Genomic DNA, 16,510 nt, shown 5'->3' with positions numbered 1-16,510 from the left:
AGCAGTGGCATGGCCATCTTTCCAATTACTATTACTATATGATCTCTAACCACATATCCTATACCTGAAGCACCTAGGTTTACTTTGGAGGCCCCATCAAATTTTAGCTTGAACCAACCCTGTTTAGGGGGAGACCATATAGCATCCTTTCTTGCTGTAGGATTTTGTTGGTAAATAAATTTGTCTCTTTTCTGAAATCTTAATATAAAACACAAAATATGACTCTGATTCACCCTTTGTGCAAAGAAAACAAATTACCAACAGTTGGATGAATTAATTGAAATTCAACCTCTGCATTAGAGGACAGCTCCTCATTTGATTTGCAATGATTTTATTATTTATACTAACACTTTTAACCAGAAAGCATTGAAAGGATCCAACATTTATCCATCAACGGAAATAAACACCTTCAAAACTCCCAAATAGGTAAATATTTCAAAGAATGTTCCAAGGAGAGTTCATAGACTCTGATTCATAACATTCTCGCTGCATACATTCAAAAACAAAATGGGGACTCATCAATAGAAACTAATAACTCAACCGAGAGTCTCTCATGCCTCACAGGGCAAGGTGGATCAAGCAAATCAATACAATCATGTGAGTCATCCAACATTGAATAGTAAACTTGAATTGAAAGGAATTACAGAGGTAACTGATCATCAAATTATATTGTGCCTTAATCAACTTAAGAAAGATTATAGATCTAAGAACACAGAGATTCAAAGATAACAAAATATTTCATTAATAACCAGTCATTGTATCATCCAAACAATTCATATCAGAAACCAAAATTTTATCGGCTGCTCCCAAAATCACAGTTTTTGGAACCTCTTCAAAGCCAAGCTTTTTCAGCTTAAAGAGCCACCAGGCCATAGTTTTTACATAATTAACAAATAACATTTACTTTCACTTCAGTGAAAGAAACTGTTGAAATGACACAAAAGAAAGCTAAACTAATAGCCACTGAAAGGCCGACATTTCATTCTAGCAAAACTAAGCATCTACCGCACCTGAGGAAGTTATGGGCTTGTCCTGTTTTATCATAGATCCTTGCCATTCCAGGTGTGCAGCTGAAAAGTTTAGGATAAGTTGGAAATAGGGTAGGCCAATGTGTATGATCTTCTTCTTCCACACTTCTTTGTCCATATTCATCCGTGTGACCTTCGCTTTATGAACCTTTAAGTGATCTGAACAGACAATGAGCATTGATTCAATCCTTGCTACTTTCAAAAAGTCATTGGTAGTTAAGGATTTTGTGGTCCGAATGGAATGAACCCTATCTTGAAATACTTTAATCATGTCTGCAACTTCCTCAATTACCTTGGTTCCCTCCTTCATGAGCTGGATATCAATACATTTAAGGTCCTTATGTATAGTTTCAATCAAGTTAGTCAGTCCCCTGAGTAGCTTGGTGGACTCTTCATGGCCTTGCTTGATGATTGAATTATGTCATTCCATGTTCTTCTTTGATACGTATAGCACATTATCATCTAGGTTCTCCACCATTTTATTAGCTAGGAACTTCATCACTCCATACTTTTGGACATAATTCATTTGTGTGAGAACTGCTAACCACTTAATTCTTTCCTTTTCCCAGGTGACCGTCTCCAGCTTGAGCTCTTTTCTCATGATTTCTACATCCTTATAAAACTTGACCATATTAGTAATATATTCTGATCTTTGTTAAATTATTAGATCCAACCATTTGTTGAACATCTTCATCACTACCCTATTCCTTTGAACTTGATCAAGCATCTTCTGATTTGCTGAAGACTTAGGGTCAAATGACAGTGGTATCTATGACAATGGTTGAGGATTTGGATTATGAATAGCGTTGATGTACTCTGCCATCTATGTGACCGTTTGCTTCATTTCTCTCTTATCTTTTTCATCTTTCCAAGTCCTTGAGATTATCCTCTTTGTAGAAGATTCCAAATACTTTACATCCACAACCCTTGGTGCCATGCCCAAATATATTTTCTCCATAGTGAAATCTTTCTCTGTGGTCTTATCTACATCTCTCCCAGGAATGGGCTTGGCCACTTCAGCTGTCCAGTGTTCGGTTGAGTCATCCACAACACGCATTGCTTGTGTTTTTTATCTTTTTGGGCTTTAATTCTTTTCCTAAGCATTTACTAACCATGTCCTCCAATGGAATGGTGACTAGTACCACACTCCTCTCCTTTCCAATGGCGGCTTCCAACCATCTTGGTGCATTGGTAGGTCCTTTAGGTGGCGGGGCGATCTGTGCATTTGGGGAGGTAATGATTAACAGGGTATTCATGGGATCCTGTTGAGTTTCCACTCCTTCATTTGTATCCACTTCTTGTATCCCAAGTTTGCTTTGATCCTGTGGGTCCATTATTTGTTCAAGCTCTTCACTGGGGTCTAAGTCCACCATGACTTGTTGTAGAACAGGCTCTTTATTCTTCTTTTTGCTTCTTGACCGGGTTACTCGGGCAGCTGTAAGACCGGATGGTGACCTTGTTGACCTTCTTGGTGGTATTTTATCTACATTGAGCTTTGAGACACCTGCAATATCAGCAATTTTATTAGTGGCAAAATAGGAGATTGAACCAGGATGTGTGAATCACTTCTTGATTTGTGTGACAGCATTGAAGGTCCTTCTTTGAATCATATCATTTTCTTTTTTATTCCAACCAATTTATGGAATTGGTTTCCCTTCAATCTCAATACCAAACTCAGGGTCGAGGACATCTTCCTTTATATCTTCCAATACACCTGATGTATTATTTGGTAGCCTCAAGACAACTATCTATCGTAAAGTGAATCTTGACCACAACCTCTTTCTCACTTCATGCTCATCCTTGCAGTTTTCCCAATAATCCTCTATCTGAGGTTCATGGAAGAAATGACTGTCTATGTTAAGGTTCTCCCTTGCACAACCTTTGTTGTCAAATATTCGCCTAGCCACATATGGCTGTAGGTTCATCCTCTTGAACTCCAGTTCAAGATTCAAAGCATCTGATACCGATTTGCAACTTTAATACCCAAGCTCAATAGGAAAAACCACCCAAGATTCACCCTTTGCTCCTAGTTTCTTATCTATATGAGCTAGCTTCCTTCTCAGTTCTGTAAGTACGAAGCTATCAAAGGCGTACATAGGCAATTTGAATGGTTGGCCTTCAAAACCACCTACCCGTATGTAAGTAAACCATGGAAATTGGATAAAGAAGCTCCCATAAATACTCACAAACTCCATAGACTCTACAGACATTCTCTTGTTGGAATCACCCTGAAATTCAAAGGCCAGTCTTGCCACAAAGACTCCATTCCATTTGTCAATTTGTTCAACATATCTTTGTTATTGCAACAAATGGTAAAAAATGTAAACCCTCATTCCATCAATCTAAGGTTCATTGGGTAATCTAGGATAATCTCTTATGTAGGCTAAAATATAAAATAGGTAAGAAGACATGTAGAAACCAGTCATACCCACAAAATTGGTTAGTCCTTTATGAAGCCTCTCTATAATTACCTGAGACCAAACTAGAAATCTATCACCAGATAGAACCACTTGGACAAAAAAGTACATCCAATCTTCCCAGTAGAAGGAATGTGAATTTCCCTTTACTCCAATTAAAAGCACAAAAATGTCCCGCACCTCAGTGATGAGGTGTTCTTTGGTTAAGGGTTTGGGTAGTCATGATCCTCCTTTCTGAACCCTCAAGAGATAATTTCTTGCAATTACACTTGTGTACTCACTCTTCTTCTTAGAGAAATAGGCGCATATATTTCCAATGGTCCAATCCTTATACTTCTCATAATGCAGAATATCCTTTCTTGCCATCACCATTTCCCTATTAATACTGACTAACACCTAACCATCACTGGTTTTGATACACCTATTCTTATAGTCATATCTGTTCATACAATCCAATAGTAAATCTAAATACGGTGCGGCTAGCAGGAATGCAACAGCTTCCACAAGACCACTCTTAACTATCTTCTCCATTAGTGACCTAGCCTAAGGATTCTTAGTCCTTTCAAGGAAATTCCCAAAATCTACATGAACTAAGGAGGTGTCTTCCATTTCCACCAAGATACTCACTAAACATGAGGTTCGGTCAAGCTTTGGTAGCACTGGCCTCATTTTAACTATCTATTCCCTTAACCAAGAAATTCTAACAGCAATACAATATGCTACCCTAGCAATTTTTCAGATTTCCCCCTTTTCTATACTAATTAAACTTCAGTGCACAAAGAAACACAACATAGGAGAAGACAACTGAACTTACCCGATAACACCATGAAAACTAGAAATTCTTCCAGAGAATAGAGCTTGATTTACCTTTGGCACCTCCAATTAATTGAAGTATGGAAATTGTGACCTTCCTAAATATGGAAATAAACTCATACATTTTTCTTTTAATCAGACGAGCAAATATCAATAGGGCTGCACATAATTCATCATGATTTACTCAAGCGTACGAAGTAACAGTGAAATGACAAACCTGACACCTTCTTAATTACACATCACTTTCGCACAGGCAATTTGATTTTTTCACGATTACTTTCCACATTTAGAGTTTCAAAAAGCCGAATAAGGCAATATTCCTTCTTGTTGTGCCACTTTTATTTCCACCAAAAATCTTTTCAGATTAGTTTGAAAATAATTTATGAACCTTGAACCACTTGAACACAAGGTTCAATGTTTCAAGTTCACTTAAGAAAAAAAATAGTAACGGTTGGCACATAAACAACACCGGGAACGAGGGGCAAAAGAAAAGAACTATTTAAAGTGAACCTTGAACCTTTTGAACCGCTTGAAATTTGGTTCAATGTTCAAGACCTCATATCAACTCAACATAGAGAGACTCACACTCGTCATATAACAATACATTGCCGTGACTCACAAAAAGGCATTTCGAACCTTGATCCTTGAGCCTCTTGAAATTTGGTTCAATGGGTTCAAAACTTCAATGAACGAAAATAAAAAGCATGCTTGAAATTTGGTGACAAAGACCAAAACAACTTTCTTTTTAAACCGCGCTTTGAACCTTGAACCTTTGAACCTTTTGAAAAAAAGTTCAATGGTTCAAGTACGAGGAGAACAAATGACCCAATGGAAATAAAAGGCACAAAATGGCAACCCGAAAAATTTGAATATTTTAAAAGAAAAAAACTTACGGGTGGACTAACATCGGGTTTGACTGGGGACTAGAACTATGAAGGAACTAGAAATAAACTTTAGAATCTCTAGTTTTGCATGCCAAACTTTATTCAAAGACACAAACTGACTAAACCGAAAAGACACACAAACACAAAATAACTAAACACTATTGTAGAAAAACTATGAGGGACTCTCATTTATAATTGATATAACTTCAAATCTTGACCATTATAGGTCAAAGGAAGAACAGTACCATCCAAATATGCAAGTTTAAAATAATTTGGTCCTTTTAGCTCATGAATCAGGAATGGTCCCTTCCAAAGAGACTCAAACTTAGCATGTTCTCCCTTAGGTTCTCTTCTTTTGTCCTAGAGCAGTACCTGATCACCCTCCATGAACTTTCGAGGCCTTGCTCACTTGTCGAATATTGTTTTTACTCTCATTTGATGTTTTTGTTATCTGGTCCACCAGCCTATCCCTCTCTTCATCAATCTTTGTCAGGTGCATGATTTGCTTTTCTAAAGACCTCAAGAAGTAGGCTTCTTCAATCACTGTTTGTAACTTGGTGGCTGCCAGCACTAAAGGAAGTGCTACCAGAGCATCCACACCATAGACCAGTTCAAATGGACGCATCCCAATTGCCCTCTTTGGCGATGTATGATGTACTTAGCAACTTTCAGTCTTAGGTTCCTCTTCTCCTTCGCAGAAAGGTGTTCTAGGCAATCTCCATATGTCAAGTAATAAGATACATCTACAAACCAAGAATCTTGTAGAGAAACGAATAGAACTAACAGCAATTCCTCTATCACTTCCTCCTTACTTTTAGCAATTAGCTTGCAGAAACCTTGCCCCCTCACCAATTTTGTGGGTCGAATGTCTAAATCGAACTCCTGAATTTTTTATACCCAATAATCTCTTTCATTCATCCCTATGTCGTACTACGTTAGAATGCTCTTGACTACCAAATGAGGTACATAAACCACAATGTGAGAATGGAGAATATAATACCTAAACTATTTCACTACCTTTACAACTGCATATGCTTGCTTTTCCATTATTGAGTATTTAAGTTCATGCTTTTTCAGAGGTACGCTCATGAATGATATAGGGACCTCATCATTATTATCATTATTTTGTAGCAAAATCCCTGACATAGTGTGCTCTGATGCATAGCAATACATGACAAAATCCTTACTGAAATCGGGATTAACCAAGACAGGTGCTTGACCAAGAGCATCTTTCATTGAGGTAAATGCTTTCTTCCCTTCCTCACTCCATTTGAAAGATTGTTTCTCACTCATCAAATTCACAATAAATATGGTGGTCTCAGCAAAGTCAGGAATGAACCTTTGAAGCAAATTCACTTGCCCGAAGAAGGATATAATGACATTCCTACTTATTGGCCAAGTTAGCTATTGAATTACTCTTATCCTTTCAAGATCTATTTTCACCCCTTCTTTAGAAACAATATGACCTAACAACTTACCCTCTGTGACTCCAAACACTGATTTCTTAGGGTTCAATGATACCCCATGCTCGCGACACCTCTGCAACACTTTCCTTAGGTCCCGAAGATGGTGTTTTCTTCTTTTTGAGGACACTGTGAAATCATCCAGATATACAACAATGATCTTATCCTTAAAGTGACCAAAAGACAAGTCTATGGCCCGCCAAAATGTTGCTCTTACAATAATCAAGCTGAAAGGCATCCGATTATATGCAAATGTACTCCAGGGAGTAATAAAAGTAGTTTTGTGTTAATCAACTTCTTGAACACTAATCTGATTATATCCTCAAAATCCATCAAGCATGGACATCATCTCTGACACTGAGATAGTTTACAGAATATGGTCCATGGCCGGCAAGGGATTATTGTCTTTTAAGCTAGCTTGATTAATATTTCTGAAGTCTACACAAATCCTTATTTCCTCATTCTTCTTCCTGATTGGTACTATTTTTTCTATCCATGTAGAATGATGAATAGGATATATAATCCTGGCTTTTAACATCTTATCCACTTCCTAGAATATAGCTTGTGCCACTTTTGGATTGAACTTTCTAAGCTTTTTCTGGAAAGGGCTTGCTTCGGGCTTCAGAGGAATCTGGTGTTGAAATCTCCCTTTTCTTAAATTCTTAAGGTCATCATAACACCACAAAAACATGTCCTTGAAATCTACTAGGAGGCTAATGAACCTCTCATTTTCTGGCGGTTTACAACACTTTCCCAGATTGATATATTTAGGTTCATTCTCAGTACCAATGTTGACCTTTTCATAGCCTCCACTATCCTGAGCCCCTCAAGACTTGTCATCTTTGTTATTTTGTAGGCATCATTATGGTCAAACAAATGTTCCAAAGAAACTAGTCCTCTAGGAATCTTGTTTCCTTTCAATTGCATGATTCCATCAGGTAATTCCTTGGTTCATTCAGGAAAAAATTCTTTGCACTCTGCATCATAACCTTCGAAATACATGGTAGAAAACATATCCAAACCTTGCATTAAATTATTTATTTGCTTATCACTCTCAAATACCTACCACGAGTCAAAGTTGTCTGGAACACTGGGCCGATATACCAACTCTATCCTGTAAGTTACTTCAATAAATTCAGGGTGTGGGACAAGCAATGAAGCTGAGACTGCTAATGAATCTGCTTTTGAGTTCAATTCCCTTGGTATTGCCTCAATGGAGAATGCATCAAAACCTTCAATTTCATCCCAGACTCTATTTCGATAGTGCTTCAACCTTTCATTTTTGACACTAAACAACCCCCTGACCTGCTTCACAATAAGTTCAACACATCCTTTAACTTGCAGGAGCTTCACTCCTAATCTCTAAGCTTCATCTAAGCCTAACAACAAGGCTTCATACTCTGTTGTATTGTTGGTGTTTTTGAACTCTAGTTTAAAGGAAAAAATAATAGGGTCGCCAGAAGGTGGTATCAACACAACCCCTACACCAAGACCAGATGTTGCACAACTACCATCGAACTCCATTAGCCATAGGATTTATCTTTCCTCATTTTGAGATGAATCACCCTCCACCTCACTGTAAGACAACATCATGTAGTTCCCAAATTGACAATCATGATACAAAATCTGCACCCTAGGGTCGTCAAATGGGAAAATAGTGAATTTGGACTTTGGTTTAGGTTGCAAGATGACTTGTTGCTTTCCAACAGGGATTGTGGCTTGTGACCAATCCATTTTGATTTCACTACCTAAGTCTCTACAGAAAGTACGACTTAAAATCATGTTGTAACTAGCTGGGATATCAGCTATTAGAATCATCAACTTGATCCTTTTATCCGGGTGGAATGCAAGAACTACTTGAGAATCCTTAATTTGACGTAGTAGAGGAATTTGTTTTGAGTCCATGGAATAGAATCTACCAAAGGCTTTGGTCAGGGATAACCCCAATGCTTTGGCTACAACGGAGGGCATGATGTTATCAGATGCACCTAAGTCTATAATGCAATTATTCAACCTATGACCATTAATGAATAATGATATATAAAAGGGCTCTGGTTTCGACTCAAGAAGGGGGACATAATCATCTATTTGAAGATAAGTTATTTCAGGCATCTTTTCACAAACTGAGAGATAAATAAACTCATTGCTATGTGAGGGCAATATGGCATTTACTGACTGCTGCATACCATTAGTCTGTTGTGCATTATTTCCTTTCATGAATTGTACCAGTCTACCTAATTCTTTAGAATTTAGTTTTAGGTACTCAGAAGGTGTTATTTGAATTTGAGAAGACTCGCAAAATTCTACTATATCAAAAGAAATTTCTTTTTCAACGGGCTTTAAAAATAAAGGCTTTTGCAATTTTTTATCATTATTATGCAACTTTGAGTCAATTCCTTTACCTTTGAAGGCCATCACAGATGAAGAAGAAGACATCTAGGGTTTCACATTTTGCTAGTTTCTTGTAAGCATCATACGTGAAGGATCCTCCAAAGTAACCAAAATATCACTGCCTCTTTCTGAATCTGGCTCGTACTCAAGAAAATGGATTTCAGAGTCTCCAGGTTGGTTTGAAGATTCTTTCTCACCCCACTCATTTGAGGTATCTTTGAAATTCATCAATTGTTGATACCCTACCATCTCAGGACAGGAACCGCCATCATGTTCATCAGTAAGGTGAAATACACACATATTCCCTTTAGTAGGAGGTACTTCAATTGCTAATCTTTGCTGAGTAGGGGGTAACTGCATGGTCTTATTCCCATAGCCCAGAGACTGGTTCACATTCCTTCTAGGTATATCTTGGTAGGAAGATGGGTATGAGGTGCTAGCTTTGGGCAACTATCTTTTAAGGGTAATCACATCATTCATTAACCATTGGATGATAAGATCAGAAGAAGAAGTTGTAGTTCCCTTTTCCATATACCTCCTATGATTAAATCATCTTCGAGTTCAACTGCAAGGGTTTTGGCGGCATTTAAATCTACAACCCTCTACCTGTGAATCAAGAAACCTATTTTAGAAGGCATAGAATTAATAAAGAAACACTTGAGATTGTCATCTGAGGGCTTTTGATTGGCTGGAATCTTGCGCAAGATCTTATCAAACCTTGCTATGAAATCCCTCATAGATTCAGGAATTTCCTTGTTTAACTGTGCTAATTGAGCTAAGAGGGAATGTTCATCCACTACTAGTTTAAATCTTGCCTCAAATCTTGTTTTTTAGATCTTTCCAAGTTGTTATCACACTATTTGGTAAGTGATAAAACCAATTGGCTACTACCCCAGTTAATGTCTAGATGAACAACCTCACAACAACATCCTCATGTTGAACTGCTATTATCCCACAGGCTACATTAAAGGCATTCAGGTGTTCATCAATGGTAATATTTCCATCACCACTGAATTTTGGTAAATGATCCCTAGCACCTTTTGGTAAGGGATTAAGATTCAGACCTAAGTTCAATGGGCCTACAACTACCCCCAAGGGATTATTTGCTGCCATTGGAAATATGATATTGAGGGGAGTGGGGTTTATTATGTTCGGTAGAGTAACATCATGCACGGTCAGAGCTTGACAAACTAAGGACACAGGTGGTGATGGCGATGAGGAAGGAGGCCTACTTATTGCACTTCTCTGAGGTGAGAAAGTGGGCTGAAAATCTAGGTTCTGTATCTCCTGAAAGACAGAATAAAAAACCCCTTCCCTTCTTTGGGACCTAGTGTATCTCCTTGACTCTAGACTTGCAACTAGGCAACCAATCTTATAATTCGACTCCCCAGCAAAATTGCCAAAAATCTATTGGTAAACAGATTTGTCTCTTTTCTAAAATCTTAATACAAAACACAAAATATGACTCTGATTCACCCTTTGTGAAAAGAAAACAAATTACCAACAGTTGGATGAATTAATTGAAATTCAATCTCTGCATTAGAGGGCAGCTCCTCATTTGATTTGCAATGAATTTATTATATATACTAACACTTTTAACTAGAAAGCATTGAAAGGCTCCAGCATTTGTCCATCAACACAAATAAACACCTTCAAAACTGCCACATAGGTAAATTTTAGAAAATATTAAAAGGAGAGTTCATAGACTCTGATTCATAACATTCTCGCTGCATACAAAAAAAAAAAATGGGGACTCAAGAAGAGATACTAATAGCTCAACCGAGACTCTCTCATGCCTCACAGGGCAAGGGGGATCAAGCAAATCAATACAATCACATGAGTCGCCCAACATTGCATAGTAAACATGAATTAAAAGAAATTATAGAGGTAATTGATCATCAAATTATATTGTTCCTTAATCAACTTAAGAAAGATTGTAGATCTAAGAAGACACAGATTCAGAGATAACAGAATATTTCATTAATAACCAATCATTGTATCATGAAAACAATTAATATCAAAAACCTAAATTTTATCTGTTGCTCCCAAAATCACAGTTTTCAGAACCTCTTCAAAGGCAAGCTTTTTAGCTTAAATAGCCACTAGGCCATAGTTTTTACATAATTAACAAATAACATTTACTTTCACTTCAGTGAAAGAAACCATTCAAATGACACAAAAAAAAGCTAAACTAATAGCCACTGAAAGGCCAACATTTCGTTGTAGCACAACTAAGCACCTACCGCAACTGAGGAAGTTACAAGCTTGTCCTACTTTGTCACGGATCCTCACCATTCTAGGTGTGCAGTCAAAAAATTCAAGATAACTTGGAAATAGGGTAGGCCAATGTGTATGATCCTCTACTTCCACACTTCCTTGTCCATATTCACCTTGGTGACCTTCACTTTATGAACCTCTAAGTGATCTGAACAGACAATGAGCATTGATTCAATCATTGCTACTTTCGAAAAGTCATCGGTAGTTAAGGATTTTGTGGTTTGAATGGAATGAGCCTTGTCTTGAAAGACTTTAAACATGTTTGTAACTTCCAAAATTACCTTGGCTCCCTCCTTCATGATTTGGATATCAATACATTTAAGGTCCTTTTATATAGTGTCAATCAAGTTAGTAAGTCCCCTGAGTAGCTTGGTGGACACTTCTTGGCATTTCCCGATGATTGATTATGTCATTCTACGTTCTTCTTTGATATGTATATCACATTATTATCTAGGTTCTCCACCAGTTTCTCAGCTAGGAACTTCATCACTCTATACTTTTGGGCATCATTCATTTGTGCGATAACCACTACCCACTTAATTCTTTCCTTTTCCTAGTTGACCATGTCCAGCTCGAGCTCTTTACTCATGGTTTCTGCATCCCTATAAACCTTGACTAGATTAGTAATATATTCTGATCCTTATTGAATTATTAGATCTAGCCATTTGTTCAACATCTCTATCACTACCTTGTTCCTTTGAACTTGATCAAGCATCTTTTGATTTGCTGGAGACTTAGGGTCAAATGATAGTGGCATCTGTGACAATGGTTGAGGATTTGGATTATGCAAGCTTTGATGTACCCTACCATCTGTGTGACCATTTGCTTCATTTCTCTCTTATCTTTTTCATGTTTTTAGTTCCTTGAGATTATCCTTTTTGTAGAAGATTCCAAAGCTTTACATCCACAACCATTGATGCAATGTCCAAATCTACTTTCTCCACAGTAAATCTTTCTTTGTGGCCTTAGTTGCATCTCTCCCAGGAATGGGCTTGGCCACTTCAACTATCCAGTGTCCTGTTGTGTCATCCACATCAAGCATTGCTTGTGTTTTGATCTTTTCGGGCTTTAATGCTTTTCCTAAGAATTTAGTAACCATGTCCTCCAATGGAATGGTGACCGGCACCATGCTCCTCTTCTTTCCAATGGTGGCTTCCAGCCACCTTGGTGCATTGGTAGGTCCTTTAAGTGGTCGGGTGATCTATGCATCTGGGGAGGTAATGATTACTAGGGTATTCATGGGATCCTATTGAGTTTCTACTCCTTCATTTGTATCCACTTCTTGTATCCCAGGTTGGTTTTTATCCTGTGGGTCCATTATTTATTCAGGCTGTTCATTGGGGTCTAAGTCCACCATGACCTGTTGTAGAACAAGCTCTATAGTCTTCTTTTTCCTTCTTGACCGGGTTACTCAGGCAACTGTAAGACTAGATGGCAAGCTTCCTGACCTTCTTGGTGGTATTTCCTCTATAGCGGGCCTTGAGACACCTGCAATATCAATAATTTTATTAGTGGCAAAAATAGGAGATTGAACCAGGATTTGTGAATTACTTCTTGATTCATGTGGGAATATGGAAGGACCCTCCTTGAATTTCATTTTCCTCAACCATCTCTCTATTCTCCTAACAACATTGAAGGTCCTTGTTTGAATGCTATCATCTTCTATTTTGCTCCAGACAATTTCTAGAATTGGTTTCCCTTCAATCTCAGTAACAAACTTAGGGTCCAGGACATCTTCCTCTGTATCTTCCAATACACCTGATGTATTAATTGGGAGCCTCAAGAAAACTATCTGTCATAAAGTGAATCTTGATTACAGCCTCTTTCTCACTTCATGCTCATGCTTGCATTTTTCAGAATAATCCTCTATTTGAGGTTCATGGCAGAAATGGCTGTCTATGTTAAGGTTCTCCCTTGCATAACCTTTGCTATCAAATCTTTGCCTAGCCACATATGGCTGCAAGTTCATCCTTTTGAACTCCAGTTCCAAATTCAAAGCATCTGATACCGATTTGCAAATGTAATACCCAAGCTGAATGGGAGAAACCACCCAGATTCACTCTTTGCTCCTAGTATTTTATCTATATGAGTTAGTTGTCTGCTCACCTCTATAAGTACGAAGCTATCAAAGGTGTACCTAGGCAATTTGAATGTTTGGCCTTCAAAACCACCTAGCCGTATGTATGTAAACCGTAGAAATTGGATAAAGAAGCTCCCATAAATACTCACAAACTCCATAGCCTCTATAGACATTCTCTTGTTGGCATCACTCTGAAGTTCAAAGGTTAGTCTTCCTACAAAGACTCCATTCTATTTGTCAATTTGTTCAACATATCTCTGTTGTTGCAACAAAGGGTAAAAATTGTAAGCCATCATTCCATCAATCCAAGGTTCATTGGGTAATCCAGGCCAATCTATTATGCACACTAAAAGATAAAACAGGTAAGAAGACATGTAAAACCCAGTTATACCCACAAAATTGGTTAGTTCTTCGTGAAGCCTGTCCACATGTACCTTAGACCAATCCAGAAATCTATCACCAGATAGAACCACTTGGACAAAAAAGTAAATCCAATCTTCATAGTAGAAGGAATGTGAATTTTCCTTTACTTTGTTTAAAAGCACAACAATGTCCCGCACCTCAGGGATGAGGTGTTCTCTGGTTAAGGGTTTGGGTAGTCATGATCCTCCTTTTAGAACCCTCAAGAGCCAATTTCTTCCAATTACACTTCTATACTTTCTCTTCTTCTCAGATAAATAGGCATATGAATTTCCAATGGTCCAATCCTCATACTCTTCTTTATGCGGAATACCCATTCTTTCCATCATCGTTTCCCTCTTAATACTGACTAACACCTCAACGTCACTAGTTTTGATACACCTGTTCTCAGAGTCATATCTATTCATACAAGCCAACACAAAATCTGGATACGGTGTGGCTAGCGGGAATGCAACAGCTTCCACAAGACCACTCTTAACTATCTTTTCCATTAGTGACCCAGTCTGAGGATTCTTAGTCCTTTAGAGGAAATTCCCCAAATGTACAAGAACTAAGGAGGTCTCTTCAATTTCCAACAAGATACTCACTAAACATGAGGTTCGGTCAAGCTTTGGCAGCACTGGCCTCATTTTAACTATCTATTCCCTTAACCAAGAAATTCTAACAGCAATACAGTATTCTACCCCAAAAAATTTTCAGATTTCCCCCTTTTCTATACTAATAAAACTTTAGTGCACAAAGAAACACAACATAGGAGAAGACAACTGAACTTACCCGATAACACCATGAAAACTGGAAATTCTTCCGGAGAACAAAGATGGATTTACTTTTGGTGCCTCCAATTAATTGAAGTATGGAAACTGTGACCTTCCTAAATATGGAAATAAACTCATACATTTTTCTTTTAATCAGACAAACAAATCTAAATAGGGCTGCACACACTTCATCATGATTTACTCAAGCATGCAAAGTAATGGTGAAATCACAAACCTGACACCTTCTTAATTACCCATCACTTCCGCACAGGAAATTTGATATTTTTATGATTACTATCCACATTTAGAATTTCAAAAACCTGAATACAGGAATATTCCTTCTTGTCGCACTGCTTTTATTTACACCAAAAAGCTTTCCGTATTAGTTTGAAAAGAACTTATGAACCTTGAACCACTTGAACACAAGGTTCAATTGTTCAAGTTCACTTAAGAAATAAAATAGTAATGGTCAGCACATAAACAACACTTGGAATGAGTGGCAAAAGAAAAGGACTATTTAAAGTGAACCTTGAACCTTTTGAACCGCTTGAAATTTGGTTCAAGGTTCAAGACCGCATATCAACTCAACATAAAAAGACTCATGCTTGTCATATAACAATACATTTCCATGACTCACAAAAAGGCATTTCGAACCTTGAACCTTGAACCTATTGAAATTTGGTTCAACGGGTTCAAAACTTCAATGAATGAAAACAAAAAGAGTGCTTGAAGTTTGGTGACAAAGACCGAAACAACTTTACTTTTAAACCGCGCTTTGAACCTTGAACCTTTGAACCTTTTGAAAAAGAGTTCAATAGTTCAAGTACAAGGAGAACAAATGACCCAATGGAAACAAAAGGCACAAAAAGGAAACCCGTGAATTGGAATATTTTAAAAAGAAAAAACCTATGGGTGGACTAACAGGTTTCTCCCAAATGAAGGAGGAATCTTGATCCCTTGCCATGTTTTTCTTATACTGTCATCCCGAGTAGAAAAGTTTTTGGTAGAATCTATTGAGAAGGCTAGTTTGCAATTTACTGCCTCGACAATTGATGTTTCAATTGAGGATAAAATTGATTCAAATATTCTTGCTTTGTCATCAAAAAGACTTTGATTCCTTTCTTTCCATATTTCCCAAACAAGGCAAGAAGGAGAGATTTCCAAAATATGACTTAAAGTGCTTTCCTTAGAAGGAAGCGGCCAGCATTGAAAAAGAGTGACTATATAATTAGGGAGGGTTGTTTTACATCCAAGTTTTGTACAAAACCATCACCAACATTTTGATACAAATGGGCAGTTTAAGAGGAGGTTGTCTACTATTTCTCCTTGAGCTTTGCACAAAATGCATCTTGAGGGCCCTTCATAGCCCATTTTAGTGAATCTTTCTGTTGTGAGGATCCTCTTTCTGAAAGCCAACCATGGAAAGATTCCTTTTTTTAGGATTTCGCTTATCCTTGCTATAGTTGCAACCCATTACTGGGAAGTTCATGGAATAGATGTGAAGAGTGTCTTTCTTCATGGTGACCTTCAGGAGGAAATCAACATGGATTAGTCACATGGGTTTGTTCATGATCCCTCACTTGTGTGTCGACTTCAAAAGTCTCTATATAGCCTCAAACAAGCTCCTCAATCTTGGCATGCCAAGATGCAATCATTCCTTTAGATAGTTGGTTTCGCTCAATGCCATTCTAATATGAATGTATATATTCTGCAACATGATGACACTCACATTTTTGGTTCTCTACATTGATGACTTGTTGATCACATGGTCATTCATCCACTATCATTGCAGTTAAAATTGATCTACATGATAGATTTTTTATGTGAGACTTGGGTCCTTCGCATTAATTCTTGGGGGTTGATATCACTTATTCATCTTAAAATATATTTCTTGGACAACCCAAGTATGCACTTGATATGCCCTTTATATTTTGTATGGCTGACTGTAAGCCTACACTGACTACATTTTGTTCAAGGTTAAA

At 37.6% G+C, this 16,510-nt stretch overlaps 1 pseudogene; it reads right to left on the bottom strand.

Moving 5' to 3' along the window:
- The window catches only part of LOC131027764 (caffeic acid 3-O-methyltransferase-like), a 55,771-nt pseudogene extending 54,898 nt beyond the window's left edge, over nucleotides 1-873 (bottom strand).
- Between the last annotated feature and the right edge of the window lie 15,637 nt (nucleotides 874-16,510).

The sequence above is a fragment of the Cryptomeria japonica genome, chromosome 11, assembly GCF_030272615.1.
Source record: "Cryptomeria japonica chromosome 11, Sugi_1.0, whole genome shotgun sequence".
Classification (NCBI taxonomy): Eukaryota; Viridiplantae; Streptophyta; class Pinopsida; order Cupressales; family Cupressaceae; genus Cryptomeria; species Cryptomeria japonica.
The sequence above is the reverse complement of the archived record's forward strand: the minus strand, read 5'-3'. Positions and strand labels throughout refer to the sequence as shown.